This window comes from Pleurodeles waltl, chromosome 9 (genome assembly GCF_031143425.1).
Source record: "Pleurodeles waltl isolate 20211129_DDA chromosome 9, aPleWal1.hap1.20221129, whole genome shotgun sequence".
NCBI lineage: Eukaryota > Metazoa > Chordata > Amphibia > Caudata > Salamandridae > Pleurodeles > Pleurodeles waltl.
In genome coordinates this window covers 398,468,691-398,492,787 of record NC_090448.1, presented here as the reverse complement: position 1 = coordinate 398,492,787, position 24,097 = coordinate 398,468,691, and the positions used below count along the sequence as shown (strand labels likewise).

Sequence of the window (24,097 nt, the reverse complement as noted above, 5' to 3'; positions counted from 1 at the left end):
GAAAATGAAAAAAGTGCTCGTGCTCTGTACTGGTGACACCCGGCCCATTTAAAGCACTGTGTGAACTCACTCATAATGTCTGATGTAGAGCTACCTTCCACTTTCTTCATGGTCCAGATGCAATCTGGTGTAATTGTAAGAGCTGTGGGCAGAGGCCTATCATCTGGAGTTTTCGCTTTCGCTCCCTTGTGCTGAACAAATCTGACAATCTTCCATTCACAGGGAATATCAGTAAGTATGTCTTGGTATTATTAATAACCTGGAATATGGCCTCCCAGTTCAATGCCCCTCTGGACAAAGCATAGGTTTGGAGGAGAATTAGAAACTGGGAGGGTCTCTAATGAATATGGGTTTCTTTCATGGGAACGTTTGTCTTTTATTTTCAGGCCTATGGCTCCATTGTACTGACCTGCAGCTTAATTTAAGATGTATTGGTGTGACACCGTGGAGGTACAGAAATAAGGGCATGGTTTGCGTGGTGTGCAGCAGTGGTAAGTTATATTTTTGGTGTGGTGTCCTATTGTGCCGATCACATATTGTGGTGTCTTTTGGTTGTGTGGTGTAATGTAACCTTAGATGTAATGAGGAAGCCATGAAAATCATGTTGCTGTGCTGTGGAAAGTATGGTGTGCTCTCTCGAGGTGTGTGCATTAGAGGCTCCAGTCAAGTTTCGCTGGAAGTTTTGAGTGATATGGAGTTGATAGTGAGTGCGAGCACAATGGATGAGTCATGTAGAATCACATGGGGGGCAGCGTGGTGCAGCAGTGGGGGCGATGAAGTGGGGTTCATATCAATATTGTTGTGTGTTTTTCTAGATTGTGTTGTGGTGAGCTGTAGTGCGATGTAGGTGGCTTGTTAAGTTGTGTCATGTCTTTTCTTTCGGTTCAGATGTGTGATGTGATAAGCAGTTAGATACTTGGGGATTTCCTTACATGTGGAGGTCTATAGTTTGTTTTGTGAAGAGACGTTTTTAGGAATGATGTTATCACGTAAGGCGTCTTTCGGAAGTGTTGTCTAACCTTCACACTTTGTGGCACGTTGTGATGTGTAGTACAGTATAAGCTGTGCTTTGGAATTCCATTTTGAATAAAAATGTTTTGGTTTGTTACTAGTGTGCTTTTCAGATGAAATGCTATGCTGTGTGGAGTTTGAAAAGTGTTGTGTGATAGGTTAGGTGCTGGGAGCCTGGGTTTTGTTTGAGTGGGGCTTGAGGTGTGTGGTCTGTCAGATGTTGCCTTGATTTGTCGTGACAGTGCGGCATAGTGTGGGGTGAGTAGGATTCGTACTGGGTGTTGGGAATGGAGTGTTGTATAGGATTGTGGTGATGTTCTTTGCTGAGTGGAATTCTGTGATATGGTGCTGTTTGGTCGTGTTTTGCGACTTTCCTGAGTAATTAGCTGGGATGTGGTGAGCTCCAGTGTAGTCTGGACTTTGATTCTTGGAATGCTGTGGAATATCTACTAACAGGCCTATTTTCTAATGGTATGAAAGTTATAATGTGCAGCGTGGCTCCTGCTGCTGTGTTCCTCAGCTAGCTTGCCTACGCCTGGTGGCGGTGCTTGCCGCCTGCCCTCTGGTGCCTGATGTGTGTCAGCATCCCTTGTCTTTGCACCTCTCGGAGTGTGTCTCTTGTGTTTTTGCAAACCCTCGTTCTCATATATCTTTCTCGTACTCTCTTGACCGGAAAGAACATGCCCTGAGTAGTCTGTAGGTGGGAAGGAGGAACAGAAGAATGAATGGGTAATAACGTGAGGGAGAAAGAAAATAATGGAAGTGGGGGGTGATGAGCAGGGAGAGGCGAATGTGGGTGAAGGAGAAATGTAGGAGGGGTAAAGAACAGTCGAGGAGGGAGGCGGAATGTGGTGCGAGGTAGAAGAGGAAAGGAGGAGGCGTGGGGGGCGGGAGTAGGGGAACAGGGTTGAGGGAGGAAGAAAAAGAAGAGAAGATGTAGCAGAAGGGACACAAGTGAAAATAGTGAAACCACAGAAGAATGGGGTCACCCCCCAGGATTTGCCGGATCCGGAAAAAATGGGACACCCCACGAGCAACATTGTCCCCCGACCACCTGGGGTGAATTCCCTTTTTGGCATACAGAGGGTGCTTACTTCGTTGAACCTTTTTGGGAGCTTTATGGAGTCACACTTAGTCGACAAATAGCATGATATAAAATAAGTTCCCTCTCTCTGTTAAAGGTTTTTGTTATTATTTTGCTGCAAGAAATAGTTGTCGGAACTGTGATGCATTGATGCTGCAGGCCCCCTTTGTACAGTGACATTCGACTCGTAACATCTCACTGTACCTCAATCACCTGATGTACACAATTAGGAGGAGTAAATAACAGCGGGGAAGCACTGATGCCTCTCTTGTTCGCGCCACTGTAAAACGTAAAAAATACATTCACAGGAGATGAGGGGTGCAGGGGAGGCAGTGCTTAATTTGTGCTTGTTGTTTCCGGTGTGGAGCACCGGCACTTATTTTTTAGGGTCGGCGCTTATTTTTCTACCTCAAACATTTACTGCAAGCAAAAGACACACGTGGGAAAGACGGAAGAGGTGAATAAACGAAAATGCGTCTCAATGGGAGAAAGCAGGAAGCTGCAAGAGTGAGCTGAAGGAGCAGGGAGGGGCTTTAAAAGGATTGCAGAGGCCCGAGGTGGCTTCGAGATTACGCTGCCTCAATATTTACATTTAATTGCGGCAGCCGGGTGTTTAAGAGGAGGGCTTTGGGCACTGGAACGTTTTTTTTTTTATTACAAATTAACACTGAGGGGAGGGCAGGAGAGAGATCAAAGGTAAGCTGGGACAACACCTTTATCCTTAGCACATGCAGCATCGTGTCCACCAATGATGGCAGTCTGGATTTTATTTAGTAGGGGACAGGATGCGAACATAGAAGGGAGAGGAGCGGTTTTGAAGAGGGACAGAAGAGGAGACGAGAATGTACGTGGAGGAAAGAAACGCGATGTGGTAGAGGGGGAACGGAAGAAGGGAAGGAAGAATGAGGAGGCAGTGAGAGGGAAGAGGGGAGGTGTAAGGGGGAGGAGGTTAGGGAAGAGGGTTCCATGACTGCTTAGAAAATTAAATAATATTAACAGATTAATAAAATATGTATACATAAAGAAGTGAAACATCAGGCCAGCTACTAGTAATGACTCAGTGGGGGTTTCTGAATTCCAATAATTATGAATCTTGGTCCCTTGATTCTAGTAAAAATTAAGTAGAGGTCCACAGAAGTCATGAGGTTAAGAACCACTATCCTAGAGTACTCTTTGTGCGATAGTTCGAGTCCGGTGGCTCTCTTCGAAGGGGTCTACCTGGAAGAGTACTGAAGGGTTGTGGGGGAGTACGATGGAATGTTTGTCCTCCTGTCGGTGGAGATCCTGTGCTCCCCCTTCCTGCATTTCCTGTATGTGTGAAGCACTTTTTATGTTGTTTCGGTTCATTGGCAGTGCATGCCTTGCCTGTGCTCTACTGGCAGGGCACACTACCCAGTGTGGTATGTACTGCACAGCCCATAGAGCACGAGAAGCAAGGATCCTATGCCGGCCTTTCCAGCTGCTGCGTGAGTGACGTGTTAGTGCTGGCACAAGTTAAGTAGAAGCAGAGCCAGCACTGCATGAGCCCTGAGGAGCCTGTGGTGGAATTGCAGTGCTCACAGTTCAGTGGATCTTCCAGCTTGGGTTACTCCTCAAGCCCAACTACAAAACCCACTTCCCAAAAACAAGTAGGTGCCAACCCATGTGCTCTTAGTGAGTACCTAGTTCTGGATGCAAGGCTTTCGGTTTATGTGGGTGTCCTCTGGTACTCGTGATTTGATTTGCCAGGAACCGTGAAGTGCAATATAGTTTCCCTTAGCACCGCCTGGCTTTTTGCCACTTAGCTTTGCAAAGAGAACGCAACTGGACATGAGTTCCTCAGTACCACACGTCCACAGAAGTGTAGGGGTATACAGTTCCACAAAAACTGCGAGGTCACTTTAAGATCCCTGGCCCATCCCTCTGCAGAGTAGGACAGGTCATTCCCTGATTTAGCAGTGAGATTCTTCAGCTCATCCCGCCCCAGGCCCCTCACAGCCCTTTCCTGTTCAGCAGCATCTTCCTCGTTCAAAGTCACCTTCAGTGCCCCTCATGAGAAGACAGACAGTTCTCTCTATTAAAGCAGAATCTACACAGCCTCTTCTGGCAGACTTGTCAAATTACTGAGGTTCTGGGCCCAAACTTGGCTAGAGAAATTGGCTGAAGATATTTCCATCTCGGAGCACAAAAGGGTTTCCCAGTCACCATTACTATATAGACCTCAGACTCTGGTGCAGAAAACTTACCATCCTGGCTCGAAGTTACTGCCCCATCCTTATACTAAAGCTGCACACAATAGTTGTGATTTTCAAGAAGCAGCTCTGATAGAGGGCCTAGGAAGTTCACCGTTTTGCTATGCTAAGGTCTTTTTTACAAGCCAAGATGCTAACAGGAAAGTAGAGGAGCGGAGTGTCTCCAGGCAGGAGAAATCCAAAAGATGGGTACAAAAGAGAGGGGGCTGTTACATTAACTTCCAATTAGCCTCTGGGTGGAGTAATTCCAGAAATCAAAGGGCCAGGAAAGAGCAGGGTACATCTACCTACCTCCAAATCATTTTCCTAAAATTTGGTCCTGAAGTATCAACATATTGTACGACAATGAATTGCTTACATTTGTTCCATGAAATTGGGATCACTGGCCACCCATCTACAGTTTGAAACCAACCTGATGAATTCAGTCATGGCCTGGAGACTTAAGTGACCGGGCAAGGCAGTATTTGGACAGTTGGGCTTAAAAGAACATTGGGCCTTGTCTGTGTTATGATTTGTAAATCATACAAAGTATTTTAAAATCTACTTGAGGATTGTGGGCAGCCAGTGTACAGTAAGGGGGCTGTGAAGGAGCTGAGGAGGGACAAACATAGCCAGCAACAAGTGTTCTTTCATGGGTGTCTGAAGGTGCATTCTTGCTGTAGCCTTCTGTATGCAGCAGTGTCACGGCAGCGACCACAAACCATAGCTGGTTGTTCTTTTTAACAGGATCAGAGGAAGGAACCTCGGCTATTCACTCTTGTAGTGAGCTCTGCTGGATAGCCTCTAGTCTGCCATCAGGACATTCAGCTTCATTGCGAACAGGCTATTGAGGACAAAGGCAAACTGCTCAGGAACCATGCACTTAAGCTGGATGATGGTGGGGAGGAATACAGTACTCCGCCTTTCTTGATGGGCTGAAAATCGTGCCTCTCAGGAGGCCGGTATGGCTCGGCTAAAGTAGATGGATAAGCAAATGGAAATCTCCTATGGCGCTAAAGTTGGCAAGGCCAAACCGGCCCCATGAGGATGGCTGAACACCCTTGGCTGTTTGTGATCTTCTGCATGATCATTGAAACAGGAGCAACGGCTGCTGGAGGCAACTCGGCCCAGTTGGTTAAAGTGCAAGCTCAGCCAGGCAGAACATGCCACTGCTGTACAGGGTGGTCAAGGTCACCTGCTAGATAACCTGCCCCCACCCTTGGGTAGCTTGGCAAAAAGCAGTCAGGCTTATCTCAGAGGCAATGTGTAAAGCAATAGCACATCACGTTTCCACAACACCCCGGATGAACAACCCAAATAAGAGACTTCACATGGTTGTATGTATAGAAAAATTTTATTCAACACAAACACATGATTAACACAGATCGATTACGAGGTGATCTCAGCTTAAATGTCAATGAGCACACAATAATATTCAATGTAAACGTGGGCATGAATCTCACTGACCCCTGCACCACACAATAATAGGCCCCACCGCGTTAAACATTGATCACTGTATAAACATTTGAGAAAGCCACTCATTCCCTCCCTGCAACCCAATAAGGTGCAGCACTTAGCCCACCCCCACTGCGCCTATGATCAGTGTACACGTGCAATCCAGGGTGCGCCCCGGGGCTGACAACAGCAGCACAACGTTTACCACAGTAAGCCACTCTCCCACCTAGACCCAAGGCCTCAGCCGTGCTAGTAAACTGTGATGTCAACTGAATAAACTCCCTAGCACAGCCAGAGTACCTAACAACACCACGTGGTGCCCCAGCACTCACTCGTTTTTGCTCAGACTCACTCCCTCACATCCACCTCGTGATCAGGCATGGGTATCAGTTGTCGCTGGTACGCATGCACACGCTCTCGTACTTACTCACTTCCAGCATCCTAATGCGATGCTCTGATAAGTGGCATGTGGATGCCCAGATGCTTGCACACCCTCTGGGTCTCAACCCGCCCTCCACCTGCCAACCAGCCTCCAGTTAACCTCTCCCCACCTCAACCCCACAGATTATAGTAACTTTCCCGTGGACACCCAGCCGCTCACAGCTAAGTCACAACTACACAGGTGTCGCGGTGGAGGACAGGAAAGACAACAGCCAGTAAACAATTAAGAAGGAGATGTTCAGGCTCCCAATTGGAGGTTCACTCAGAGATCTTCAGAACACAGGCGGATGGTAACTGGGGACAACCATTAGACTCAGAAGTGCCCAGCCCTGCCACACAATCCATGTTACCAAATAGTAACTACATTTAGCACCTCTGGAATAGAGAGGCGCCGTCGGGGTGCGTTGACTCGATCTGTCCTTGACACTTAAGGTTGCACACAAGTTATCAAGAATGTGTCTCCCCATTGGAGACACCCTGTCTGGTGCCAATGAACTTCCATGGCCTGATACACGTTTGATCCCACATAGAAAGTGCTCAGTGCCATGCCCCTAATGACTTGGGGTTCCTGGACAGCACTAAGTTTCGTCGTACCCATCCCCCCCAATGACAGGAGGCACTAGTCTGGTGTGTGATGACTTGAACTGCACCAGATCTTCTGGTTCCCCTTGTGACTTGGTTGCCATACCCCTCTGGGTTGAGGTACTCTATCCAGTACACTATGACCTTAGCGGTACTGGACTCTCCAGACAAACACACTAGACACCAGTTCCGTCATGCAACACTAGGCCACGTAAAGCACTCCTCCGGTTGGACCTATACCTCCACAGGCATGCAGCTGAGGGTACACAAGAGAAATGTTCCCATCGACATCAACGAGGCCCCAAAAGGGTCCTACAACAGTGATCCGTTCACTTCACAAGCGGTCTCAGGTTGCAGTGGTCCCCGCATTGAAGGACCACACACCAGTAGATTGAGCAGTCCGTTGCTGGTGCGCCTGGTCTCCAAACTTAGTTCCTGGTCCACACGCACACCGCTCCAGCCAGGTGGAGTCCGGCATGTTGTACCTGCAAACAAAGGGCACCGCTCTTCAGATTTTAGGATTGCAAGGTAAGTCCCTCTCAGGAGGTCTTTGATGTCCCTGTGAACTCCGCAGAGAACAGGGGGCAGCCAACTTGCTCTTGGAGAGCCACTCCAGGATGCCACACAGCAGCAAGCAATCAGCCTCAGGCCAGTCTCTAATTGGTAAGGGTGCGTAGATCTCCTTCCTTGGACAGTTATCCTCCTGGGCACCCAGATTCCTCTAACAGTGCGGCAAGGTGGTCCAGCCGCACTGGTTACACATACCCGTTAGTCGTACTCTACGTTACAGCCTTTGAGCACCCCTAGTTATACTAAGTCAAATCTTTTAAATGGGGGTGGTCCGAATGGTATTCCTTTGAACCACAGATGTCTGCCCTAAATTTTATCCATGTGCGCCCTGGGGTCCTGGGATACAGATCTTTAACTTTATGGGTGCCAGGCTCTTGCTTCGGGAGGCCAAGTGTTACAACCTCTCCCCAGGTATCTCACTACGCCCCAAATAGCAAGTATCTGTCGTTCTGGCTGCCCAAGTTTTAAAGCGGTCATCTGGGGAATGTGCAGATGTGCTCTTCCCACGGGACCCCTGGAATGAAGCCTAATTTATGGGGCACGAGAACCAGTCCCAATGTCTAGAAATGTCCACTTCCCAGAAGTGGCATTTCCTGGCCTGAGGTGACAAAGCTACTGTTAATAATGGCTTGCGCTTGTCATCCTGAGTCCAATTATACCGAACAGCATGAGGCTGCTCCCCTGCAATCCCTTACTGCACCCGGACTTAATAAGCATTGATGTCCCATATCACTGTATGCGTAGAGCAGCACTCAGAGGCGAACATGTGTGGGTATTTGGCATTTTCCGGGCACTTGTGCCCTAGCACATGCACCAACCTGCCAAGGAAGGTGACACTTCGGATACAGCCACCACCAAGGTGCTTGAGCGCCTCGGCTGACCTGAGCTCTCAGGCTCCATTCCTATCATGAATACTTGTGCGTAAATATGCATGCTGTCCTTACCCAGCCCGGGTACTCAAACCCGCACACGGGTGACAGTGACAGTTTCTAACTCGTACGGATGGCGTGGGCATTTTCAACCCGCATTGGCATAGGAAAAGTGCTCCGAGCTCCTAGGTTCTTGAAAAGGAAAACTGACGAAATATACTCTAAAGAAATGAAAAAATCCAGGGGAACCATTGCCTATACGTGTCAGGTCTAACAATGGCATACAGTGATAGCCCTGTTCAATCCGATATCAGACCACTGTCTAGAGACACAGGCTCCCCTGCCACAGAGGAGGTGAGCTTGCCCTAATACTAGATGAGTCATACGCATGTAGGTATTGGAAGGTTTGTGTACTTGGAGACGTACCTCAATCATCACTACCAATATACAAATGTAAGAATTAAGTAGAAGAGCACTCACAGATTGCATAACAGAATAATTTAGGGAACTGTAAAGACAGTTTAATAAAACTTAAGAGTACGAACTGGAAAAAAATTACAACCGCTTTTCTGAACCACAAAAGCCCTAATGCACCCATTAAACAAAATCAGCACTACAAAGTCATGTCTATGTTTCATATGATGATGCCTTAATGGAAACAAAGACATTCTGACACATTTACAGTAGTTGAGGCAAAAGAATATTGAATTGCGGCACCTCTACACTGAATACTGAACAGTCCATGCTAAAAAAAGTAATATTACTTTACAGGGCTTTTCTCTGAAGACAGGATTCATTCAAATCGTGAAATGCTTGCAAATATCACCTACATTTAATGCACAACATGCTATGATTGAAGAAGAATAATGCAAATTATTTTGTTGCAAAAACGTGTTGCAATATACCAGGAGTGAAGGGTTTTTTTAATACCTGGAGACAAATGTAGGGCCAAGGGAGGTCTGTGCCCCTATAGATGTGCTTGAATTACCACAACATCTAAATATGTGGTTACCCAGCAGGAGCTTATCATGCTTGATTTCGCATTCCCACAGCTGTACTGCCAGCTGGCAAAAATGTGAGGAGTTCCCTTAATGTATCAAGTGGGAGGGATTGTGGAGGTTATCCATTTTTATAATCACCACCCTGGACCTCACCACTGGCAGATAGGCTTCCAGAGCTACTAAGATTGTCTTCTGCTTTTGTGTGTTTATGCCGCAAGGTAAACTTGTTCTGCCTCTCAAAGTATTGATGTACTCCATGGTGAGCTTCTCACTCAGACTTTCCAAAGATTTGGGTGTGACCCTGAATTGCAGATAGGACAGGTAGAAAATGCATACCATTGGCAGGGTGGGTTCAAGAAAGGAAGGGTTGTGCTAGGTTTCCACTGTCTGTCCAACAACTATTATCAATGCTCTTCTAGGTGAAGCTTTTTAGAATACATTTGGGGGTTTGTACTTCGACCACCTCCATGCGGATGCCTTCCTCCATACCAGGGGGATACAACTATGTTGTGGTTTGCCATCTGGTTGATGCGCTTATGCTGTCTGTTAAAGGAATGGCTCTGCCAAGTTAAAGTTCAGAAATGTCCTGATTAACAGGTGCTCTTGAAGGGCACAGAGGACGATTAGGGGTAGTGCACAGATAACCCAAGATAGGTTTCTGGGTGTCATAGTGAGACCAGACTCTGCTTTCTCCAATGAAGTTGCTCTAAAATAGTCACCAAAGTGGAGACAGTAGTGGCCTTGTGTGCCCACAAACAGGCAATCATTGGGGCCAGGTCCAGAGTACAGACTCTGGGTCCGGATTAAGACCAAAAGGCAGCGCCCTTTATTGGTGGAGGTGGTTTACAGGTAGTTTGTGTAGAGTTAGTTTCTTGCCTTTAACTGGAAGTAAGTCTGTGTTTTTGTAGGACAAGTAAATGGGAGTAAGTATCTTGGAAGTCCAAAAGAACATAGCAATCATTGTTCTAAATGGCATAATAATCTGAGCCAAAGCTAGGATCTTGATCTTCTGCATGGAGAGGTTCCGGTTCAGCTTTCAAAAATCCGGAATGAAACACAGCCCTCTCTTCTCCTTGTGATTAAATGGTGGAAGTAATATTTCTGCTCCTTTTCAGAGAGGACGTGCTTTATTGTTCTTAAAGTATGAGGGATCTCAAGTGCTTGCAGAAGTGCTTAGGATGTCAAATAAGGCAGTGGTGATATTGCTAGGTGTCAGTGGTAAAACTATATTTCACAGCCACTGTCGACCACTAAGACCTATGCATTAGTGGTATCTTGGTGCAGGACCAGTCGCGGCTGCCACAAATCTTGGAGGGGGTGAACAATATATATATATATTTTTTTTTAAACATACCTGTCCTGCTGCTCCCAACCGCCACAGTCCACCTTGCTCCTCTTCTCTCCCAATGGTAATAGTGTCCCAGCAGTCAATGGGATACTAGCACAGCCCCCCCCCCCAAAAACAATCCTAGTGCTGCTCTCATACTATACCTAGCATGAGAGCAGCACCATGACTGGTCTGAGCAGGTTGGTCTGCCACTCAGTTAATTGTAGTCTGTGCTATTTCTCCAATCTGGCTGTGCAACACAGTCGGGTTGAAGAAACCTAAGTGTGCATGTCACTTCGGACGGCATAAGACGGCCCGCCAAACTGACATGTGCACTTAAGTGATCTCCACTCCTCCTCCCCTCCTCCCATGGCCCAACCCCACCCCTCCCTACACATGCTGGCTCAGCCAGCAGCTGAAAAATAAAATGATGATAAAATATTATTTTATTTTTCAGCTGCTAGCTCCTAGCCAGTGGGGTGATGCTCCTTTGCCATTGCGGAGGAGCCACCCCTTTGGGGGGAATGGTAGGGAAGACAAAATCTCAAACCCTCCAATGCCAAGAAGTGGGTCTACTGAGATAGTGCAGAAAAAGGCAAGGCACTCATGGTAGGAAAGTGGGACTTCTGGTCGTTCTTGAGGCTAGGGGATCAGGTTTGTTCTTTCCCTGACATGCCTTGTCTCTGATTCCTGAGGAGAGGGGGTTCCTGTTGAGGCTTAGAGAGAAAGGCTGCTCTGATGCAGAAAGACGGGAAGGCCTTCACCACCTGGAAGAGAAGAGGTTGTCTCTGCAGTCTCAAGCCACACTTGCCATAGTGCATGTCAGACTGGAGCTCCTGTTTCCTAGCCACAGATTTCTAGTTTCCTAACCATGGTTTCAATATGGTCCTGAGTGATTAGGGGTTTCAGCTCAGCTGTCTATTTGCCCAGGTAAGCATAACCCTATGCTAATCCTTGACCACGTCTGGGAACAAGGAGTTGTATTGGTCAAACTCAGGCCAAAGGTGCTGCTTTTAGCTTGCGATTATGGCACTGGATTTAACTTGGTTAGAGTGAGATTTCAAGACGGTTAAACCTTTTTCAATATGGACTGGGACATTGTACTAACTTTTCCATGTGGGAGGCTGTCCGCCTGGGGAGTGACTACTACCACAGACTGAGCTGGAGGGCTTCTGTAGACAAAACTAACCTGTTTGTGTTAGACATGTATTTGTTGTCATAAAGATTTTAGACTGCAATCTACGCATACAGCTTTCTCCTTATCTCCTAAGCAGTTTAAGGCCCTGGGACTTACCAGCACAAGCAGACTTTGGTGGGGTAACAAAGGCTACCACAAGAGCAGGGGTTCTAAAGAGTCAATGGATAGCGCCTCCAAAGTCTTATCAAGGACAAAAGTTTAACGCCTGGTGGGGTGCAGGTCTTTTGGTCTCTTTTACTGGTATGGTTAGTGGGAAGAGAACAGTCAGAGGAGATTCCAAATGAGTCGTGAGGAGACACTGTCAGCACCAGTAAAGACTCCTGTGAACACTGACCATAAGTTTGGACTATGGATACTGGTGCTAAGATCTGGACAAGTAAGCAGGGTGAAATGTTGTGCTCCTAGTTCCAATGTTCTTTTGGTAGTCAGGCGTCCTATCAACTTGATAAGCCAAGCATCCTAACAACATGGCTACTGCTTCTGGGTGGTCTAGACAGAGGCAAGTGCCCTTGTTGTCTCAGCTTCTGACCAATACACTGGGAGAGAGATCTGCTGCACCTCCTGGCAGAATAGGCCTTCAGCACCGTCCTTGGATGGAGACGTGGCATCTACTAACAAAGCAGAGGAGCTTACAAAGGAGAGGATTTTGCCTTCATTGATTCTTGGCTCCTCAGCGTTTGCATCTCTTCCAAGGACCTTAACAACTGGATCCAGCTACAACAAGACATGGGCAGTAGCGACATTCAGCAATGGTACCAGGTTACAATGTTAGTATTTAGCAACTTTCAAAGCCAGTTCATGTCTTGTCACTAGATGATGAGAACTGGAAAGAGGCAGGACATACTAGTATTATCTGTTCTCCCTAATAACAGGGGTGCACCTGGATTTACTGTTACTTTTGTATTGTCCCCTGATGACTGTGAGCCACCTGTGGCTTGGAAGTTCCCTTTTCGGGTTCAAGGATGAAAAATTGTCAAATATGTTGCAACTGGGGAGTCAATGTTAATATTTTCTGGTCTCCCCATGGTACTCGAGCACTAAGGGCTTGGGCCACGGGGTAGGTTTTTTCAGGACAGCATCTTGATCAGCCAGTCACTGTCTACATTTTGTAGTGCCTCTGGGGCAAAAGACCTCAGGTCGACACAGTTATGGTTGCAGGGATAAATTCGAAGACCAAAATCTGGGGATCACCCATTGTGGTGAAGAAGTTGTGTTGTCGATCAGGCACTACAGCCTTGTGTCACCCTTCTAGATCAAAGTGTATGCTTCAAGCACAAACAACCTTAGACATACTACAGCTGATCAATCAAGTCCCAGGTACAAGATCCAGTGTGGCCACAATTTTTACACATTAAAAGCCTGACCTGGCAGAAACATTTAAGGAGCCCTCAGCACTGCACAGTACAAGGCACATTTCAGATGCATATTCAATATCAAGCTTGACAAAAGTAAGTGAAGCTTTGTCTCCATCATTAGGGGTTCTTTGCAGGAGATTATCAAAGTTCTGTCAGTGCTTCAGAGGAGTTAGCTTGTCAGACAAAATCACAATTCCAGGACCATTCATGTGGGGTGCTTCTCTGCATGCTAGCAAACTAGTGCTGAGACCTTCCTGATTTCTGTGACTCACAAACTCTCAAGTCAAAACTTTGTGGGTACTTTTTAGGAGCTGAGAATAACAACGACGGCATGGGACTGCTGCAATTCTGTCCTTACAAGTCCTTCGCTGGTGCTGCCCTGTACTACCGTGCTTGGCATTACTCACTGTAAGGAAATGCCTCTTTTTGCATGATCAGCCCCAAAGTTTTATACTAATGCAGCAGGTTTTTCGACTCTGAGGGTGCAGTGAGACCTGCTAAACAGAACTCAGTACCAATGTTCTAACCCATTACAAAATGTATGTTCAATCGGTTACCCCCAATTGACATAAGCTAACTTGCTAATAAGTCTCTAGTATATGGTACCAACAGTACCCAGGGCATGTAAGACTGAGTGCCCCGCCCCCCCCTATCCCGGGCTGCAGCACTGGTTGTGCCACCTTGTGTGAGACAAAGTACAAAATGGAACCCACCGCTGCCATCAATGTGTTGTCTGTGGTGTATTGTATGGTATGGTTGTGCAACTTTACTGTGTTTTAATTTTTGGACACCACGGTGGGCAAACTTCACCAGAAGGTTCTTGTGGTATGGATTTTTAAGTAAACGTTTTATCCTCTATTTCGTTGTCTACAAATTCATAAAAATATAATCTACTTTTATAAATTGGAGTTGGATTTCTTTCATGTTGTGTGATTATCTTATTTTGTTGTTTAGTGCTTCTAAATGCTTTTCGCTAGTTCCTTTGTTTAAACATTACGGCTCAAAGCAACATCTACTCAAAGTTGAGCTAGGAGTTTTGCAAATGAGCCTTCCTGGAACCAAGACACAGTAAGGTCGCAAAAACATGCCATATAATACACCAGAATCCTCACACCTACCTACACTCCATACAGAAATCTCCAGTCCACCCACCGCCAATAACCCGCCCGTCATAAGTGGTAAGTTTATTACAGACTGTAGTACGCATTTTAAAGGTCTCTGTAATCTGCTTTGTTGTAGGTAACAGAACATCCGCGTCACCACTCGCCATCAGGAAGTGCATGCGAACCCCCGGTCGCTTCTTCTGGTTACAGAATGTGAAACGCTCGTGGACTGAGAATTTGACACAACAAAGACAGCCCAAAAACTGGCCTTCAGAGTCTTGCTTTCAAAAGATTTAAACTCAGTATTCAATCACATGAAGCAATTTCAATAAAGAGACTACCAATAATGAAGAAATGATCGAGCTTATGCCTCTAAACGTCTAGACTTTAATGGGCCAATGTTAATTTATGGCAAGCCCACGCCTTTTGTTCGGCAGCACAGATAGCTCCGGGGATGTGCTTGGTGCTGAAACCTATTATAATCATAGTGTTTGGGCGGCGTATGAGTGACTGAAAAATGATTTCTTGAGGTCATGTGGGTTGCAACCCTGGCACGCCACTTTCAGTTTCTCATAAATTATGGCTATCAATCTGGGGGAATAAGACAAATGATTGTAAACGCTGTAGCTGCTTCGTAATATTTCTAATTATTGGACAATTTTTCTGGAGCCGTATGGGACCAAATATTTGAATCCAAAGCAGTCACGGTCCAAAACAGGGGCAGTTTGTCCATTATTGGCAGTTCACGTAGCATCTCTGCGAGAGAACGCGCAGCAGCAGGTGCGTCCGAGCCTGGCTGGGTTTTGTCCGTGATATGTATGAAGGGCGACTCATAAGTGGCCGCACTCACAATTTTGGACTAGGACCGGACTCCTGTGCTACCGTCCGTTCTCCTTTGCCTTCTCAAAGCTGCGCTGACGTAGACTTTGCTCATCCGGTCATGAAGGATTATGTCCATGTCACGAAGGACTGAAGCAATGCTCCTTACCCATGGCCCGGCCAGTTTGCAGTGAGGAGGTAGGCACAGCTGGGAGGCAAGCAAGGACCCGTCCCTCCGATTTTTCGGATCCTTACACCGTTTTTTTTTCTTCAGACAGATACATTTTGCAAACCTCTTTTCCGGTCTGGTTATTAGCGGTCGGATTCTATCCAGCAATCAATGGGCCTTCTTGCTTCTACAGCCCCTCAGTGAGAATATGTGGCTGTACGGGGGCAGGGACCCCAGTTTTCTAAATACCAGACAACTGTTCGAGACTACTTGTCCTGCGCCGAGAGGGCACGAGTAGGATCGCCAATATCATTTCTGTCAGGGGCCGGCACGACAGCCCGGTATGAGAGTGCTCCTGTTCCGTAGAAAGCCGAGCCAGTGCGATCTGAGAGGAAAGCGGCGCCCGGCAGAGCTGGGAGGTTGGTATGCACAGGCCCTTGCATGCAGGCTCAGGGGCCCCTCTATCAAGCCAGACCAGTCTGTAGACAGAGGGCTCGGGAAGCGCAATGCAGAGCACAGACGTTCCCAAAGGCTCCCGGGTGGGTACTGGGTGGGGCATCAAGAGCTGCTGGTTGCAGGGAGCCAGTGTGCCCTCCAAGTGTGGTCGGGTTGCCTTCTGACCCCTTGCAGATGGTGTAACTGGACACAGGATCAGTTCCAATAGCTCGACGAGTCTGGTTCCTCGGTGGCAAGAGCACTGACTGGTCATGGTCTGAGATCTGCTCTCTTCTCTGACTGGGTGGGGTACACTTAAGGCTGACAATCGAGCCATGGTCTAGTACAGAAAACTGCTGAACTTAGAGAAAGAAGGCTAACAAGACCTGCACAATCCAGGATCAAGCAGGCAGCCCCTGCCCCATCTTACCTTATTTGCTCCCATATGTTTTTCCACTGGAGGCCAGAGCTGGTCTTCTCGCGCTGTCAGGTGCCTGGGCCCCTCCTCCATGTAGTTGGTGTGAAGCTGTGCTTACTCAGTCCCCTTTCTGATTCAATTTTGAAGGCAGAAAGGAAATCACATTGTACTGTTCTGTCCTGTTGTGGTGATTATCGAGTCACTTTTCTAGAATGGGGCCGTACAAAGCAAACACCCCTTCTGTTACAAATAAATGTAACTTTTAAATGGACTGTATGATTTCTCCATTGTACAGACCCCTTTTATCATTTATAATGAATATTTGTCAACAATGAACCTCGAGGAATTTTGTCATGCATGACTTGTCATTCTGGATGAGTGACTGGTATTTGGTTAAAGGAGTTCAAACCACAACACAAGAGACCGCTCCTAATCCAAAATGATCAGTGCGGCTTGTTATGTGCTGTCCTTCACACAGCACTGATAAAGCTCAGCCAGACACAAACGCACCTGCTGTTGCTTGCTGTCTTGTGGGGCTGGGATGTGATCTACAAGTTATTTACAAAGTGCTCCTGTTTTGGGGTAGGGTTACTTTGGATTAAAATATTTGTCCCCACCCTGTAAAGGATAAGAGAAGTTACAAGCTGAAGGAATACTGAGCTCCAGCTCAGAAATGAAAAACCTCAGTAAAGAGTCCCCCAGGGATTGTCACTCAGTCTCACACTCTTCGATATCTACATGGCTCTGCTCACCAACATAGTACAAACTTTCTGAATCAACATAACCTCTTACTCCAATGGCACACGAGTTATCATCTCCAAGGAGACTACCAACACCTGGGAAAAGAACATCAAGTGCATGTCAGAAATCGCACTCTGGGTGAAGTCCAAGTACCACAAACTCAATTCAGACAAGAAGGAGGTTGTATTCTTCAGGAAAGACCTGACAATATGGTTCTCAGCAAGGTGGCCATTAGACCTTGACCAGACTCTACACTTTACCAGCCAGCAACCTGGGAATTGTAGTTGACAACAAACTATCAATGGCCAGCCAAATCAGCTCCACCACATTCTCCTGTTTCCACATCCTCGAGATGCTCAGGAAAATCCTTAGATGGCGTCCTCTCCACACCTGTCAAACAAATGCGCATGGACTCCTCACCAGCAAGCTAGATTACAGAACCGTAATGTAAAGGGGAAAATAACCAACTGGCTTCAGGCCATTCAGAATAGAGCAGCCAGACTCAAACTCAGCCTCCTGCCACACACCCATATTTCCCCACACCTAACCTCCACTGCCCCCCACACACAAACATGTATAGTTCAAATTACTCACACACATGCAAAGCACTTTACAATTTAAGCCACACCTACCTGAACAACCATGTAAGCTTCCACACCTCCACCAGATACCTCTGCTCTAGAAAACCTACTGCTCACCACGGTCCCCTGCATCCAAACAGCCAAAGTCAGCAGTCATGCCTTCACGTACCTGGTTCCTAAATCCTCAAATGTATTCCTCCTTCATATTAGGGCCTCCAGATCAATCCTAGAATTAAAAAAAAAATGAAAACATGGCTCTTCTCAGAGGACCCAGAGAGAGCAGCAAGCAACCCCTACTCTCATCAGCGCCAGCATACCCTTGTGGGTGCTGTATGCACTTTACAAGTATACTTGAAAGGATAGTGCCAAGAATCTGTCTCATTTTGTTTTAGTCTCAAGTACTGGAAGTCTGCCCAATACTGAGTGGTACGAGGCAGCATTATGAGACCAGAACCGAGGGGCAAGATGCAAGAAGCGGGATAGAAACTGAGGGTCGAAAGGCACCACGATGGGGTGGAAAATGGAGGTTGGTAAGTACCATAGTGGATTGTAATTAAGGTCAGGCGGTATCACTGTAGGTTAGAAACTGATGAACATGAGGCGCCTCAGTGGGATGGAAAGCGAGGTACAGGAAACACCACTGGGGTAATGAAGCTATGGTCAAGTGATACCCCAGTAGCACAGCAGAATGGATACTGAGGGACAGGAGGCTCTCAGTGGGAATGAAACTGAAGGACAAGAGTCACCACAGTGGGATGAAAACCGAGCCACAGGAGGCACCAGAGTGGGTCGGAAACAGGGAGACAACGTAGCCAGGAAAAGCTAAACGGGTCAGAACACGTCAACTAAACGAGAACACGAACTGCCAAGATCAGAGCAGACAGCAAAGCCCGACTGTAGAGTAATTGTTGTTCTAACAACAAAGCGCAGAAAAAGAGGCGTCTATTCGCATCCCTAGTGGCCTCCGCGATATTCCCATGAACGTTCACTTCTGGAAGTAAATTTTCACGGACATGGTCTCTCCACGGCTCCGGCATGCCCATCCTTGTACAGGTAATTCTTGTTACAGTATTTCCCTGGTAAGAATGTGTCCACTACAAAGCTGCCTTTCCTTGCGGCGATGGTTCCTGAAACAAGACGACTGATGGTCCAGGAACTGCGCCCCTGCTCTCACAGGTGTTACATATACGTATATGTATACATGGCCATGACTGGTCCTTCCCCTCTCATCCCCATCCCATGCTCCCGCCTCCTGCTCCTGCGAGAGGGCCCTGCTTCCTCCAATGCTCCGACAGGCAGCCGCGGCAGCAGCCCCCGAACCCTGGGGAGGCAGCGGGCCCCCGCCCACCCCTGATCTCATCGGGCTCTGGGGGGTGCCAGTGCACGCTCCGCTCAGAGGCTCACAGGCTGCCTGCCTGCACAGCCGCCGCAACCCAGGGAGATCACATTTTTTATCCATTTTCTGCATCTCGCCTCTGTGCGTCTCTGCCGAACCCCAGGCTGGGGGAGCAGTCTGGATTTTTTTGGGGGGGAGCAGCGCCGGGATCCGACTCTGAGAAATCGTGTCCCTACCCTGCTCGGCGTTTATGTCCGCGCCTCCCAACCTCCAGCAGAAATTATTTTTTTTCCAAAAGGCTCTGCAGCATCTGCTCTGCATTCTCTCGTTCTCCAATGGAATAATATTCGCCAGAGGATCTGGAATGGCAAACTTGGACCAAGGGGGGAGCTCGCCCGGCGTAAGGAGGGACAGGTAAGACCTTAGGTTTGAGGGTTAAATACCCTCTATAGACACACACACCACCTACTAACAGCGCCGTGCTGCCCCCTCCCCCGTCCTGAGCACCGGGAGGGTATGTTGGGTACCCGATTGTATACGCAGTTCCTTCTTGTCTTCCCAGCTCTGTGGATCCGGGGTAGGGGTGGGTGAGAGGTGCTCGTGCATGGCTTCAGCTGCCCCTTCCCCCACCCCGAGGAGGCAGTAAGTCTGCTTTTACCCCTAGCTTTGGGAAGCAATGTGGCACGGATGCTGGCACTTGGGTACCTCGTGCCCAGTGACTGGTGATGTATGGTTTTACTGTTGTTCCGTGGCTTCCGTCGATGTCCCCCGGCGGGGATCAGGCTGGGATGGCTGCCTTGCTTTGGCTACCATGGAAGCCTGCGTTTTGGTACCTGAGCACCTAGCCCCCCTACAGCTGGATGTATTTGGGAAGCGCTAGTTGTATATGCCCACACCAAACACCCCCATCTCCATACGCCACCCCTTGTCTCTGGCGACCGATCTGCCTGGTGGTGTTGCGTTAAGCTGGTAATTATTATAGCGCTTAATGCCACCCTGAGGCCGACTCAAAGCACTGCGAGGGGCAGGGAGGAGCGTCGTCTCTAAGGTGTGGTATCTTGTATTTAATGTGTTTTTGGGATGTGGGAGCAGGCTGCGCGTCTTGCTTTGCTACTTGCTTACAGCTGTACCCCCGAGGAGGCCGTTAACCCCCCACCTCCCCCGATGCGCGCCTTGCCACTTCGCGCGGATGTCGGCGACCCTCCCACCCTCTGCTCAGCCCGCACGAGGCGCCTTTAGTGCAGACATGCGAGTGCCACTGTCTGTGCATCATGAGAGCACTTAAGGGCGCCTCAGACCTGCTGCTTTTGCCCTAGAAGAATATCGAAACCAGATGCCTCTGTGACAAGACTGTGCACAATTTTGGCAGTTTTGGGAGTGGGCGTGTGACTTGACTTGGGGCAATGTCACTGGGGGAGGGCTGTGGGGCGGAGCTTGGGCGACGAGCTTTACACCTTGGTGACCGAGGTGGGTTCTGTTCTAGGCTCCCGGTGTCTGCATCTTGGGGTAGCTGCGCCTCACGGTCTGGGGGTGCGGGTATCTGTGCGTCTGCTGCCGACGCTGCTCTTGTGAAGTGGAGTGAGGTCGGCCCTGGAAGGCCTGTATTGCGGTGCCTGGGCTCCCCACACTCCCTTGCCCCCCTGCCCCCCCGCGCTGTGTATTTTGAAGGGTGCAGCGCCTTTCATTGTGTCTGGCTTGCAGCCCTGCCCATGAAGGAGAAACCCCAATGCACCCGTACGAGGCACTGGTTGCACGCCCGCTGTGGTCAGCGAGAGGATCTTGCTTCTTGGTAAATGCGCCCGCACTCTCGTCTTTTCACTGTTACACAGGGGTCGGGGAGAGATGTGTGTATGACTGAGTCTGTTTCCATAAAATGCACCTGTCCCCATCCACCGACATCGCCCGCACACACACACTCCCTGTCTGCATCCCCTGGCCGAGGTACTGAGCAGGCCCCGGGGCACTGTGTTTTGGGGTAAAGAGGCACGAGACCCCTGGGGTCAGGCGCAGTTCACCATTCCGAGGGGTGTTACTACTGGTCCTATGCACGTGACGGACAATCTGTTTTACAGCAAGGCCCCTCATAACCACCTCAGTGCATGTTTTGTGGCTCTGACGAAGGATGTGAATGTGACTAATACTGCAGCTCCTTAATTACATAAATTCAGCAAATGTTCATTGAAAAACGTAAGAATGTTTTCCAGTAACACTGTCCGTGTCTCGTCTATGTCGGGGAGGGGTAATAGGGAGCACGCGCTACTAATGAGGAATCAGTGGCGTAATGCAAAATGGTGGTGCCCCTGCCCTGCAGAATGTGATGAACCCCCCCCCCCCCCCTAGTTTCTCATAGGACACGTATAGCCATTGGCCTGGGGCTGTGTGGGGGCCGCTACAAGGATGGGTTGAGGCTGAAATATTGAGCCCCCCCCCCGGAAATGAGTCACCCCTCTAGTGGGAATACAAGCCGTCAAACTCGCACAACTTCTTCTCCGCACTCAAATGCACAACCTCAGCACTGTGCTGCAGAGGCCACGTGCGCCCCCCCCAGCAGCTCTGCTGATGCCCGGAGCGCAGAGATATGTATAACTTAAAGTAGGAGGGTGGGGAGCCCTCCGCCCCTCTGGTGAAGGCCTTCTCTGATGAAGGCCTTGTGACAGCGAGCAGCCCAAGGACACGTCTGCTAACTTAGCAGATCTTCACCCTCCGCCCACTCGAGAGACCTGAGGACAAAGCAGCAGCGCCCCTCGCCTTCCCAGAGAAAAGCTACTCGAATGAGACCTCGTGGGTCAACAGTTTATCATGTGGGGATGGGGGTTGGGATGCCACGCGTGTTTCTACAGCTCAGCCACACTAGATCAGCTCCTTCCAGATACCTCAAGGCGCGTTATATGCCAAACCAATCAGCAGCCTGCCCACCCCCCCCAGAAAAACACGAAAGGCACCAATAATACTGTATCTAGCAACAATAAAATATTACGCTATAAACACTGGACAAACATTGAAACCACGACATCGGGGGTCGGTGGGGCAACAAAATATAGGAACATTCAAGGTAGTGAGGTCTATCAGGGAGACCGTAAACATGCATTTTTAATAAACCTCTCCCTCAGGGAAGTGCACTACAGCTTCTGAGCACTTCACAGTCGTGTGTAAGTATAACATTAACTCACTTCGGGCCATAAATACCAGGTATTTGACACTAAGGGTGAATACTCTGCCGCGGGGAGAGCGAGGTGCAGTGTAGCCACGGGAGGGAAACAGACGTGTTCGGCGGAGTGTCTGTATTCTGACCATGTATTGTATATTATTTCGTATTTTGAGGCGGCCCTTCTCGGGAGAGGACCCTAGGCCGCAGAGACGAAGCGAGTCAGGCAGAGGCTTGTATCACCAGAGAGCGCTGGGCAGAGGAGTTCTGTATGGCGAGGGAGAGCGCGCTGTATGAGGCAAAGGGGTCTCTGAGAGCGACGAGAGCAGTCCCGTTGTATCGATGGCACACAGCGGGTCATTATGACCCCGGCACTAATGTGGCGGTAGTACTGCCAACAGGCTGGAGGTACTTACCGCCACATTATGACATTGAAGCCAACCCGCCAGTGTACCACTCCGATCGCCATGGCGGTAGCAGCCGCCAGGCTAGAGATGAGAATCTCCAGCCCGGCGGGCACAATTGTGCTGCTGGTGGTATTATGTCCCTGCCTACCGCAATGGTTTTCGTGGCGTTCATAACACCACGAAAACCAAGGCAGTAGGCCCTCTCAGTGACAGGGAATTCCTTCCTTGTCACTGATAGGAGGGGACCCCCAACAACTCCCCTGATGTCCCCCAAACCCCCTACATCCACAACCCCCCAAAACACACACACACGGACACACTCATCCACACATACATACATGCATCCATACATTCATTCACCTGTACATCCGCACACACATCATAATATACACGCTGAGACCCATACACATTACCATGCATCCACGCACTCACACATTCATCCACGCACTCACACACATTCATCCTCACACGCAAACACCACCCACACTCACACATACATGCACACACACCCCCACACACACAATAGCCCCTAACCTCCTCCCCTGTGGGAGACTCGACTTACCTGTATCCACGGGGTCTTCCGGCAGGCGACGGGACGGGGTGCTGCTACCACCAGCAGCGCCCGCCAGCAGAACACCATCAGGCCGTATTATTTGTCATAACACGGCTGGCGGCGGTCTACTGGCGTGGCGCTGCTATTGGTAGCAGCACCACTTTACCGCCATCTGCCAGTATGGCCGCAGCCGGATTACCGCCCTTCTTGTGGTGGAAATCTGGCTGTGGTCATATTACGGCGGACCGATGGTAGCTCCCGTGGCGACAGTCTTTTGGTGGCCGTTGCCGCGGCGGTAGGCAGTTTTTACTGCCAATGTCCAAATGAGGGTCACAGTCTTTAATCTTAGAAAGAGCAGAGTATCAAGGAGACCGGTGATGACCAATGCAAGGAACAGTGAGGGGAAACCTTACAAACAGGCAACTTCACACCGAAGGGTTACAGAGGCCAAGGTACCAAGAAAAGAAAGTTCCAGTGGGGAGACAGAATGCAGGCAGAGAATTATAGAAGCTGGAGAGCAACACTTCTGCACATCAGTGAATAAGTGCACGGTCTGAGAAAGGGCGCCTTAGCACAAGACTCCCATCTACAGTGATGTGCATCTTGTGTTGCTGTAGCGTAAATATGTTAAATTACTGCAAAAGTACGCTCATTTTTCTCCCTATCTTTTTTTGAAAGTTTTATAAGCACATCAACATCAGTTAACAAAAGCACTGTCTCATATCTCAGGATACAGTCATGAATTGTCCATAGTCTCCTGCACTCAACATCAGCTTGCACCCTCCCCTTCCAGTTTGTTATTACCTTGCCATTACCTGATGACTGGTCTCATTGCCATCGGCTAGCTCCAAGTCACTTCGGATCAGGCCCCTATCTGAGTTCCAACCATTCCATATTTTTCCCCATTTCCAGGACCACGCCCTGCCCTCATACAACACTTTTTCAGCCAGCATGCACCAATCCATGTCCTGCTTCCCTGCTCCAAGGTCCGGGGCTTGTCTGGCACCCCATACCTTCACTATATTCCTCTTTGCCATACCCAGGCCCAGTGTCATTAACGTTCGCTGTGCCCTATTGAGTGTTGCCCCCCCAAAGATGGTATGTAAAAAGAACATATGATGGACAGAACGCGGAACAATGTCAAATATTCACCCCCAGTCACAGATCTTGGCCTAACGTCATAATTTTTTTGCTCGCCATGCCATTCCAGTTTGGACACAGCCATATGTAAATTAGTCTTGACCCTGTCCCTCATGGGAACAGTTACACCTGAAGTGTCCAGCCAGG

General features: G+C 48.7%; 2 protein-coding genes across 3 annotated transcripts in view; one reads left to right on the top strand and one right to left on the bottom strand.

The window, feature by feature from the left end:
• Positions 1 to 24,097, bottom strand: part of MACROD1 (mono-ADP ribosylhydrolase 1) — a 2,310,829-nt gene that overhangs the window by 1,346,033 nt on the left and 940,699 nt on the right. The window lies entirely within an intron of this gene.
• FLRT1 (fibronectin leucine rich transmembrane protein 1) overlaps positions 18,764 to 24,097 on the top strand; it is a 369,338-nt gene continuing 364,004 nt past the window's right edge. The window contains exon 1 of the mRNA XM_069207110.1: positions 18,764 to 19,119. The gene's annotated coding sequence lies outside the window, so the exon portion shown is untranslated. The remainder of the gene's footprint in view (positions 19,120 to 24,097) is intronic.